This window comes from Gossypium arboreum, unplaced genomic scaffold, assembly GCF_025698485.1.
Source record: "Gossypium arboreum isolate Shixiya-1 unplaced genomic scaffold, ASM2569848v2 Contig00738, whole genome shotgun sequence".
Classification (NCBI taxonomy): domain Eukaryota; kingdom Viridiplantae; phylum Streptophyta; class Magnoliopsida; order Malvales; family Malvaceae; genus Gossypium; species Gossypium arboreum.
In genome coordinates this window covers 7,501-20,000 of record NW_026440852.1, presented here as the reverse complement: position 1 = coordinate 20,000, position 12,500 = coordinate 7,501, and the positions used below count along the sequence as shown (strand labels likewise).

Sequence of the window (12,500 nt, the reverse complement as noted above, 5' to 3'; positions counted from 1 at the left end):
ATTGGCCCGTTCTGCCATAAATACCCCCTTATTCCGCTGAGTGGACTTCGCCAATGGGTTTGAGTCAATGATTGGAAAACTTCCTTTTCTCGATCTTGATTTTGGTAGAAAGTCGGGTCAGGAACTGGGGTCCTAGTTGAACCGGAGAGACCCGAATTCATATTGGTGTCATAGAATTTTTTAGCTTAGATACCATATGATTGGGTATCATATGAGTAGGCCCGAAAAAACCCTTGTATAGCTTCTTCGATTTCTCGGTAAAGAGAAATATGACCAACAGTGGTTCGAATGTATATACAAAGAATTTTTTTTTTTAAACTTCTTACTATTAGATAATGTCCATAAATCTCATGATAGGTACCCGAAGATTCATAGTGAACTTCGATGGGAGCTTCTCTTGAAGCAATAACGCATTGCTCTAGTCGCCACCGGAGCCACAAAGGACTATCTAAATTGATTCTTTCCTGCCTATAAGCTCCAATCGCATCATAGGAATTACAAAAAAAAGGCTCCCTTGTAGACTTATAGTTATTATCGTCAATTCTTTCATTTTGATAGCTTTTTCGATTCCATGGATTATACCTATTCGCACAAATACCTCGACGATTCCCACTCGTTAATACATAGAGCCCAATAAGCATATCTTGAGTAGGTACGGAAATGGGATCCCCAATAGCTGGAGACAAGAGATTCATATGAGAAAACATAAGTAAACGAGCCTCCGCTTGCGCCTCTAAAGATAAAGGTACATGAACTGCCATTTGATCCCCATCAAAGTCTGCATTGAATCCCTTACAAACTAATGGATGTAAACAAATAGCGCGTCCTTCCACTAAAATAGGTTGGAATGCCTGTATACCTAATCTATGCAGAGTAGGCGCTCTATTCAGCAATACAGGATGTCCCCGCATAACTTCTTGCAGTATTTCCCATACAATCGGCCCTTTTCCCGAATTTTACTCTTAGCAACTCCTATGTTCGGAGCAAGATGTTGTCTAATTAGACCGCGAATTACAAATGTCTGGAAAAGCTCTATTGCTATTTCGCGAGGCAATCCACAGCGATGTAATGAAAGTGAGGGGCCAACAACAATGACAGAACGTCCTGAATAATCGACTCGTTTGCCAAGCAAAGTCTCGCGAAATCTTCCTCTTTGCCTTCAATTACATCTGAAAACGACTTGTAAACCTTATTATGACCGTCCTCATTGGTTGTCCGCGGATTCCATTATCAAGAAGTGTATCCACGGCTTCTTGTACCAATTTTTCCTGACACATTACTAATTCCCCTGGCGTAGATCTACTTGTTGTTAATAGATCGGTAAGAGTATTATTTCGATAGATAACTCTTCTATAGAGTTCATTAATATCCGAACTCATTAGTTTACCCCCATCTATCTGAATGATCGGTCTCAACTCGGGAGGAAGAACCGGTAATAGACATAAAACCATCCATTCTGGTTCTATATTTGTTCGAATAAAATGCTTAGCCAATTCCATGCGTCTAACCAAAAAATCCTTTCTTCTTCCAATTTTTCGATCTTCCCATTCATTACCCGTGAGGCCTTCTTCTCCTAATTCTTTCCATTCTACCACCGAATAATCGATAAGAATTCGCAAATCTAGATCGGCTAATTGTTCTCGAATAGCACCTGCTCCGGTAGAAATTTCGCGACTTCGAAATGTATCGAAACCTTGGGTAGTAAAAAAAAGTGGGATACTGTATTTCCAGGATTGAATTTCATATTCGAATGAACCTCGTAATCGTAAGAAAGTAGGTTTTTTAGCGATGGGCCTAGCAAAAGAAAAATTAGGATAGGGTCTGCGGATCCCCTCAAAATCGGACATGAGAGTTTCCTCTCATCCGGCTCAAGTAGTTACACCAAATAAAGATAAAGTAAAGGAGTTCTCGCTTTCAAATTCTAGAACCCCCCCAAAAAGGTCTACTCTTTACTCAAGTTCCAAGAAACATTTCATTGATTGATTCTTCTTTTATTGATTTAGATTTTCTTAATTCTTTATTCAATTCAAAATTAGGACATAAATGAAATGTGAAATTCTTGAGTAGTCTACTTCCCCTCGAATGCTGAATCCTCTTAAATTAAAGGAGTGTCATAAGGGATTTACTTGTCTATGTACCCTTCCATTCGATCTCTTAGGTCCTGCGGTACTCGACGATTATACCACGATGCCCTTAACTTAAAGCCTAAGCCTATATGCGATGTATAGACTCCTGCAACCATGACATATTTGTTTCCTTGAACATAATTTCATTTCTTTCTAAAAGAACTAAAAGAAATGAGAACGGTTAATTCCACAAAAAAAGAAGTCTTTTTTTCACGAGGTACAACTCAAAATTCCTAGTTATTTATTTTTACTGACTCGACCATAGACCAATTCCTTTTATTTGGGAGTATTGAATACGCCCATAATTCTGAGCTTCATGTTACTCTTCCCAAGAGACATGTCAGATCCAGGGCATCCCAATTCGATTGAATGGGATGACAGTTTCTCATTCCTAATCTGTAAAATAATAATTTCGATCAAATCACACATCGCAGTATACTAGACCTCTAATTCTTTAAGAGGTTTGTCTAAAAGATTGGCGATATAACTAGGAAGACGTTTCAAATAATTATACATGAGTTACTGGACATGCCAGCCTTATGTATCCCATTTGATATCTTCGTATCCGAGAATCAACAAATTCAACTCCGCATTGTTCACAAAATTTAGGGCCCTCCTTTGATTTCCAATTACTCGATAATTTCCACAAGCGCAAATTCCACTTTTATAGGTCCAAAATTCTTTCACAAAATAATCCATCCTTTTCCGGTTTATTGGTTTTGTAATGAAAAGTATAGGTTTTGTCACCTCTCCAACGGTTTCTCCATTAGGTAGGATTTTCTTGGCCCAAGCACTTATTTGTTGGGGAGAAACTGATCCAATTCGGAGTTGTTGATGTTTATATCGGTCGATCATAGAAGAAAAATTCTGATTCATTCCGATTAAGCTTCCTTCCTATTAATCTGGAAGTTCTTCTCAGATACAAGGAAATGATTCAGTTCCAGAGCCAAAGATCGTAATTCTCGGACGAGCAATCGAAAAGATTCTGGAGCATCTTCGGGTTTAGGTATTGTTCCTCCAATGATCGTAGTCCCAAGTACTTTTGGCGAGCTCTAATATGATCAGATTTATAAGTAAGCATTTCTTGTAAAATATGAGCAACACCAAATCCTCTAGAGCCCAAACCTCCATTTCTCCTACCTGTTGTCCTCCTTGCTTGGACCTTCCTCTAAGTGGTTGTTGTGTAACAAGTGCATAATGTCCACTGGAACGCCCATGTATTTTATCATCAACTTGATGAATTAATTTCAAGATATAAGGTTTTCCTATTATAACAGGTTGCTCAAAGGGGCCTCCCGTTCTTCCATCAAATATTCGGCTTTTTCCTGGATATTCGGGTTCAAATACCCATGGATTCGCTGTTTGCTTACTGGCTTGATATAATTCGGAAAACACTAGTTTTCTCGAAGCCTCTTGTTCATATCTCTCATCAAATGGTGCTATTCGATAATGTCTATCTAGTAGACTCCCTGCTAACCCAAGCGAGCATTCAAATAGCTGTCCTACATTCATTCGTGAAGGTACTCCTAATGGGTTGAAGACCATATCAACAGGTCTTCCGTCTTGCAAATAAGGCATATCCTGTCTAGGTAAAATTTTTGAAATGATCCCTTTATTTCCATGCCTTCCGGCTACTTTATCGCCTACTTTGATTTCATCTGTGAAATATAGACACGAATCGTTTCCGGATTATAACTAGAACCCCTTTTTCTGGACCCATCTCACATCGATGACTCGACCCTCCCACCTATAGGTAATTTTAGACAGGTTTCCTTGAAGTGGATACCTGAATCCCAAGTATGGCCTGTAATAATCTATCTTCTGGAGCATACGATGATTCTTTCGCCACCTGAGGCGTTAATTTACCTACTAAAATATCGCCTGTCTCCACCCAAGATCCCAGCATCACAATTCCATTTTTGTCTAAATTGCGGAGTAAATGGGCTTCTAGGTGCGGTATTTCGTTAGTGATTCTTTCAGGACCTTGGCTTGTCACATGAGTCTGAATTTCATATTTTCGTATGTGAAAAGAAGTATAAATATCTTCATATACTAGACGCTCGCTAATGAGTACCGCATCCTCAAAATTGTAACCTTCCCATGGCATATAAGCTACTAGTACGTTTTTGCCCAAAGCGAGTTCGCCACCAACCGTAGCGGCACCGTCCGCTAAAATTTGCCCCTTTTTAATGCATTTACCCCGCCGAACCCGGGCAGTTTGATGCATACAAGTATTTTGTTGAACGTTGATACATAACTAATGGAATGCCTAGAGCATCTCCATTGCCCGATAAAATAATCTTGTCAGTATCGGTGGAAATGATCTTTCCCTCGTGATCGGCTATAGCGGGAACTCCTGAATCTAGAGCCACTTGGCGTTCCAACCCAGTTCCAACAATGCACTTCTCGGAACGAGAAAGCGGAACTGCTTGGCGTTGCATATTAGAACTCATTAAAGCCCGATTCGCGTCATTATGCTCGATAAAAGGAATGAGGGAAGCTCCAATAGAAAAATATTGAAAAGGAAAAATACTTCGAAGATGAACTTGTTCCCATGCAATAGTCAGGAATTCTTGGCGGTATCGAGCCGGAACAACCTGTTCTTCCTGAATACCCTGATTCAAGGCCAAAGAATTTCCTGCCGCTACCATATAATATTCATCTCGACTTGGGGATAAATAAAGCATCTGTGCTTTTTTTGATCTCTCAAAGATTTTATAAAATGGACTTTCTAGAGACCCCCAATGACCAATCCTGGCATGAATTGCTAAGGATCCGATAAGTCCAACATTGATCCCTTCAGACGTGTCAATTGGGCAAATGCGTCCATAGTGACTAGGATGGATATCTCGTATCCGAAAATTAGCAGTTCGCCCGGTCAATCCTCCGGGGCCCAAATAACTCAATTTTCTCCCATGCACTATTTGTGTCAATGGATTTGTTCGATCCAAAACTTGAGACAATGGGTGTAATCCGAAAAAGGATTCATAAGTGGTTGTTAATGGAGTCGAAGTTACCAAATTCTGAGGAGTCGGTATCAATTTATGCCTAATTGCTCCGCATATAGTTCCTCTAACTACATTTTCTAAACGAACCAGAGCCAATCCGAATTGATCTTGTAAGAGATCCGCTACAGAACGAATACGCTTATTTTTCAAATGATTCATATCGTCAAGTGTACCCATTCCAAATTTCATTCCAATCAAACGATCCGCAGCTGCCAATATATCTCGCGGTAACAAAAATGTATTGTTCTGAGGTATATTAAGATTCAATCTCTGGTTCATATTTCGTCGACCAATCCTTCCTAATTCACATCTTTGCTGAAAGAATTTCTTTTGTAATTCCTTACACAAGGATTCAGAAAATACCGGATCCCCGCCTACACAAGAAAATTGTTGATAAAACTCCAAAATGGCATTTTCTTTTGACCCAATTTTTTTTTTTTCCTTATCGGTCAGGAAAGACAAGAAAATCTCAGGGTAGCAAACATTCTCTAGAATTTCTCTTAGATTCGAACCCATAGCTGATGATAGAACTAGAATAGATATTTTCTGTTTCCTACTTACACGAGCCCATATCCTTGCTTTTCTATCAATCTCTAATTCTAACCTCCCTCCCCAATCTGATATTATGGTACCAGTATAGACCGAAATTCCGTTATGATCCAATTCTGATCGATAATAGATACCGGGGCTTTGCAATATTTGATTGATCACAATTCTGTATATTCCATTTACTATAGAAGTTCCGAGGGAGTTCATTAAAGGAATGTTTCCAATAAAAATTGTTTGTTCTTGCATATCCTTACTGGTTTTCCAAATTAATCCTGCGGATACATATAATTCAGAAGAATATGTGAGTGATTCATATACAGCATCCCTTTCTTTTATCAACGGTTCCACCAATTGATATGTTTCCACAAATAATTGAAATTCAATTTCTTGCTCTGTATCTTCAATTTTTGGAAACTTATAAAGTTCTTCTGTTAAGCCCCGATCCATGAACCCACAAAATCCTTCAAATTGTATCTGATTCAACCCAGGTATTGTAGACATTTCCCATTTTCATCCCTGAGCATTTTGAATTTCCCATTTCTCAAAAAATCCCATTCTTTTTCATTCTTCATCGAATCCTACGAATCGATCTAATAATGATGGAATTGAATTTCTATTCTGTTTACTGAATCACATGAAATTTTATCTAACTCCATATACCATATAATATATGTGGAATGTATGAAATATGAAATGCGTATGAACGGAAGAAGAAAAATTATACTCAAATTTTAATTTATATTTATAACAAACAGATACAGAAAAGAATTGATAAATGCCATTTAGCCGCATGGAGTTTTGTTTTTGTATAGAATATAAAAAAAAATAATTCAATTTCTACCATTATTATGATATTACATATTCCAATCCGATTGAATACCAGAAAAATGAAAGGAATTCCTGATTTGATCTGTTCGTTGAGATAAAGACAAAATAATCATAAAATATATATATAGGGAGAGAGTTGATTTTTCTAGCGCTTAATTTTTCATGGACCCATTGTTCAAAAAACGATTCGCAGAGAAGATAGATGTTTTTACCCACTTTTTAGTTTTTTATTTTTTAGTAGAATATTTAGAATATGATTGAAGTGCGTACGAAAAGGGGCTTCTATTTATTAAACAGGTGCAGATATAGCATTTCTATTTATATATGTCTTTCTTTTATTCCATTATAACGCTCTAATGGAGACAAGACATGGCGTGCTCTATCAAAAATTCTATTTTTTCTTTTATTTTAATCTATTCAATGAAAAATTGAAACACGATAATTTCTTGCTGATTCCCTATGGACATCATATCTAGATAGATAAAATACCTCATTAGATAACTATAACTGTGTAACAACTTATGCTCTGGGGTTTACATAGACTGATAATTGCTGTTATATTATTATAATATACTTGAAATTAAGAAAGTTTTTTTTTATTGAAAAAAAAATCAATTTAGTTATGTATCCAGTTTTATTTTCTTATACCATTAGAAAAAGACAAGTGAAGAAGAATCGTCCATAAATTTGCAGTCAATAGTTAATGGTTCCAATTTATTTGTCCTGAATTTTTACTTTTGTAACTGAGAATCCACATTTTCTTTTTCAATAGAAAAGAAAGGGAAAGTTTTTAGATATTGTGTGTCTTGAGATACTATAACCAATTGAAGGTATGGATCCGATCTAAAAATGAAAAAGAAAAGGGAGATACTCTCCTTTTTTTGTTTGTAACCTTTATGACATGGCCGAGCGGTAAGGCGGGGACTGCAAACCTTTATTCCCCAGTTCAAATCCGGGTGTCGCCTGATCAACAAAAAACTCGAAATCCTAACGTCTCCTAACGTCTAGGATTCAAGGAAAAACTAAAGTAGTGGAAGGGAATCAGTAAATCTTGATATGGGAGCCCCCCTTACTAATGGAGTGGCTACTAGAGGAGTCTTGAATTAGATTGGATAACGGGAGTGTCTAATTAACTAATGAATGGTTGTAGAAGGGTTGGAAGATACTTTGTATACAGACGGATGAAAGTCTCTGAGTGTTCAGGCATCCAATTAATATTAGATTGGATAGATAATTGGCTTTTACTTAATGAGGGACACCAAAAGAAAGAATAAGTCTTATTATTGATACATGTGAGTAACATTCTTTTGATACTTCCAAAAGTGTTACTGCGCATTTTGCTTGTGCTTAATGGTTCTCGATTTTACTCGAAATCATATAAGAGCTTGTTATAAGCGGATTTATCGAAGTGATTCATCAACGGTGGCGTGTCACAATTCCTTTTCTTTTGACTCTGCGCCAGTAATTACACTATTATTAGTGAACAATAATGGAAAAATTGAATTCCTTCATATTTGTTTCATATTCATAGAGATAGGGGACATAATACACATGGATATAGTAAGTCTTGCTTGGGCTGCTTTAATGGTAGTCTTTACATTTTCCCTTTCACTCGTAGTATGGGGAAGAAGTGGGCTCTAGGGGTACTCCTAATTGGGGTTGAGGAATCAAACCGTATCAATTGTTTTCTAGATCGTTTTGCAAAGCCTTTTTTTATTTTAACTATTTTATTAGTCTTCATTTCGAAATTCTTGGATTCTAGTGGAGTAATGTATTCTATGAATAACACCTTTTCAATCAAAATCAAATAAACATTTCAATAATCCCCATGTTCGTATTTCGAAAGTAAAAGGGATCCGGATGATAGGCAATAAAAAAAAAGAATTCTTCCTAAATTTTCTATTTTGATGAACCAGCTCTTACCAGAGTTATGAACGGACAATGAGGGACAAGGAACCCCCTTTGTTTTCTGTATTTGCTTGTTTTTATTTCCCTCCCTCTTTACTGTTCAAAGAGAAAAAAAAGTCTTTTTTTTATTTAATTTCATTTTAATAAGATCTTGCCTTAGTGTAGTCACATATTAGACACTTACCCCCTGTTTTATTTGAATTTCATTTATGAAATGCTTTATTGACTCATTTCATATCATGGATCAAAGAAGTTAAATTCAAAATCGGCAGGGTATACCCTTTTTTCGAAACGAAATACGAAGAAAAGTTACCATAGAACTCTTTGGATCATCTGTCAGTTGCTCAACGAATTACTTCTTTGGAATGTTCAAAAAAAAGATTACTTGGTTTTCTTTTTTTTTTTATTAATTTAATTAATATATGCCTATTCCATTCCATTTTTCCTTCATTTCTGATTATTTTAATAGGAATCTCGGTATCCACCAAAAAAATCAAATCCATGAAATGAAAGAATTATAAAATCGTAAGACTTGCCTTTCAATTATTTCAGATTAATTGAAATCAACACAAATAAAATAGATCAAGCGAAGAAATAAAATTGAGATACTATGTACAGTACATATCTTTAATTGATATCGACATGTATGAAGATACATATTGTGGATTCATCTATATTAAGCTTGTATCTTTCTACATTACAATAATAGATATAGATAGTATGGTAGAAAGATTCATATTTTTTTTCTACCATACTATCGAGTTTTATAGGATACTGCTGATTCTAGTCCATTCATTTTATTTAAGACGTGAGATTTGAATCCTTTTTTTCTTAACTCCTTGATAAAAAGTCAAGTTTCATTCAAATTAATCACTTTGACTGACAGTTTTTACGTATATTATAAGTAAAAAAGCGGTAGGAACTAGAATGAACAGCGCTGTAGCAATAAATGCGAGAATATTTACTTCCATAATTTCATTGTTTTTTTTACTTCGCAATAACTCGGGATTTAATCCCATAGAGATGATAAATTTGTCGCTTGTAAATTCAATGCAATGACTTACATTTCAATGACATCGAATCGGATCAATATCATGAATAACAATATCTAGGCTATCAAATCGATTCACCGTCGAGAATTGAATAGTATAACATAGGAAGATCTTTTATCCACACCGAATACAAAAAGTGATGCCTGGTCCAATCAAAAGAATTCCTTTATTTATATATATTCTTTTCCACCCTTTCTTTTCGATAATCTACCGCCTTCCTTGTACAATCATCTGATGATGTATCATCTGACTGCTTTTCCACTTTCACCGTTTACAAATAGTTTCCAAATAAACCCCAACAAAAAAGAGAAAGGAAAAAATAAATAAAAAAAAAGATAAAGATATCGTTGGGAATGAAATTCTGTCATTTGTATCCCCTTTGACAGAAAACGGAGGGATCTATTGATGTATTTTAAAAATTTTATCCGTCGGGACTGACGGGGCTCGAACCCGCAGCTTCCGCCTTGACAGGGCGGTGCTCTGACCAATTGAACTACAATCCCAGGGAAATAAAGAAAAGTGTACAACAGAGATAGTCTTATGATTTCATTCAAGCCATTTTCTATTTAGATTTTAGATTCGAAGCCGGGTTGTAACAAACAAAGGCGCGAGTAATATATTGATATCCATACGGGTATGCACTTTGAGTGAGAGCGACGCGGATTACTAGTTACTAGGAATCCTTTCGTTATTGCCAAATAAATCGATCAATAATCAATTTGAAAATGAAAACAAAAAAGAGTCTTCTTTTTTGTTTACTTTACTCTTTTTCTTTTCATTAAACTTTCTATTTAATGATCCTGATATGAATCTAGAGCGTTATCAAGGTCATAATTTATGGGAACAACTAAATAAATAGAACAAAATAAAAAACAAATAGCGGTAGGGATGGATATATCACAAAATTGGACTTTTTTTATTCTTCCCTAATTTTTTTGTTTGGCTTTTCGGGAAAACAAAATACAAAAAATGGGCATTTTAGGTTATGGCGGATCAGCGAATTATTGGGCCGAGCTGGATTTGAACCAGCGTAGACATATTGCCAACGAATTTACAGTCCGTCCCCATTAACCGCTCGGGCATCGACCCAGGAAGAATCAATTCTAGGTTTATTGATAATCCATGATCAACTTCCTTTCGTAGTACCCTACCCCCAGGGGAAGTCGAATCCCCGCTGCCTCCTTGAAAGAGAGGTGTCCTGAACCGCTAGACGATGGGGGCATACTTGCCTGACTGCGACTATACTATGCTCATAGTATGAGCAGTTTTTTGAAATTGTCAATATAATGGAATGACTAGAGCCGAGAGCTTTTTCCATCTTTTATGATTTTCCATTTTAGATTCACGATTTATACTCAGTAAATCATTCATCGCCACTCTATTCGATATAGAAATAAATTAGATAAATTCAATCTATTATATAAATATTTATTAGAAATAAATAGATATTATAAAAATAGAAATAAATAGATATTATAAAAAGAAACTAGATTATATTAATAATACAAAGTATAAGATCAGTGATTGGTTTAATATAAACATAAAAAAGGGAGTTAACCTTCATTTTTTCCACTTTCATTCATTGATTCACTCATTATTACGACGAGACAGGCATGTTTCTATCTCACACTAAGCCGGTAAATTAACAAAAAGTAAATCGGGAATTTTTGGAAGAGGCAGCAAGAAGTTATCGAAAATTATGTGTGTGTTTTTTTTTCTAAAAACTAAAAATTGGGTTCGGTGGACAAAGCAAATCCCTTCATCACATGTTTCGATAAAATAGATTGGATCTATGTCGAATTGCTAAGGTACCTGTATTAATCAAATAAATGAATTTCGTTCTGTTCTGATAAGCCAATTATGATTGGCCTTGAAACAATTCATTGCATTGATATTTATCAAACCCAATACCAATAAAACCATTTTACCCTCTACACGTTAAGTAAATTAGAATTCTCATTCCTGAGAGCTACTAGCCACTATGAGTCTACTGCATATACTTATATATATATAAATAGATCTTATCCGTCTACTAATTCATTCAGTAATTGAATCGAACCGCCCTTTAACTCAGTGGTAGAGTAACGCCATGGTAAGGCGTAAGTCATCGGTTCAAACCGATAAGGGCTTTTGACTTTTTTTTTCATAAAACTCCTATGAAATGGTAGTATTCATATTGAATACTAGGATGTTGTTTTTATTGGTAATAAAACCCAACTGTATATGTATAATAATTGAATTAGAAATTGTATAATTTAACTCTAATAAGTTATTATTCTAATGAGTTAGAGTAGAGTAATTCTAAAAGAAAGTTGAAATTATAATGAATAATGATAAGCCGTCTCTTGAAGCGACAAATATATATTTCTATTTTGTTTTGATTTTGAATTAGATTATTCCAATCAAATCCATTGTAAAGAATTGTAAAGATTAGAAATCAACAAAAGAAAAAGTAAGTGGATCTAACCCATTGAATCGTGACTATATCCACTATTCTGATATTAAAATTGATAGAGATGAAATTGAACAGTCGATTTCTTTTTATTTCATATTTATTTGACTCCACAAGAATCCGTCGATATTTCCGATTCAATCTTCTTGTTCCTAGGAATAAATTAATATTCTATTCGAGATAAAGAGAAACATTTATTTCAAGTTACAACCTAAGAGCCTTTTTCAACATCTTATCTTTCTTTGATTCCAGAACACAACAAGATCCATTTCTATCTATATATTCTATCTATTCTATAATAGATAGAAACCTAAATCAAATCATGTCTTCACATATCAAATATTTCCATATCGATACATATGACACTTTTGTTCTGCCAATGTGATGGAGAGTGAGTGCGAAAAAGAAACTTTCATTTTGAGTCTCCTATTATTTAATTTAATATTATTAAATATTGTATTAGATTGAAAAATAGGAACTTCGAATCTTTTTCTGATATACATAAAGTAAATAGAAAAAGATTCGAAGTGGATTTCTCGACCCGTGAAATGAAAAAATAGCCTCTGGAGTTTTTTTG

At 35.2% G+C, this 12,500-nt stretch overlaps 2 non-coding genes and 2 pseudogenes across 2 annotated transcripts; 1 reads left to right on the top strand and 3 right to left on the bottom strand.

The window, feature by feature from the left end:
* Window positions 1-34: 34 nt before the first annotated feature.
* LOC128289227 (DNA-directed RNA polymerase subunit beta-like) lies at window positions 35-6,207 on the bottom strand (annotated as a pseudogene).
* Window positions 6,208-9,900: 3,693 nt separating this feature from the next.
* TRNAD-GUC (transfer RNA aspartic acid (anticodon GUC)) lies at window positions 9,901-9,974 on the bottom strand. Its single transcript has one exon. It is a non-coding gene; the product is annotated as a tRNA-Asp (tRNA).
* A 502-nt stretch (window positions 9,975-10,476) lies between these two features.
* Window positions 10,477-10,560, bottom strand: TRNAY-GUA (transfer RNA tyrosine (anticodon GUA)). The gene has a single exon. It is a non-coding gene; the product is annotated as a tRNA-Tyr (tRNA).
* A 1,452-nt stretch (window positions 10,561-12,012) lies between these two features.
* LOC128289231 (photosystem II CP43 reaction center protein-like) overlaps window positions 12,013-12,500 on the top strand; it is a 3,633-nt pseudogene continuing 3,145 nt past the window's right edge.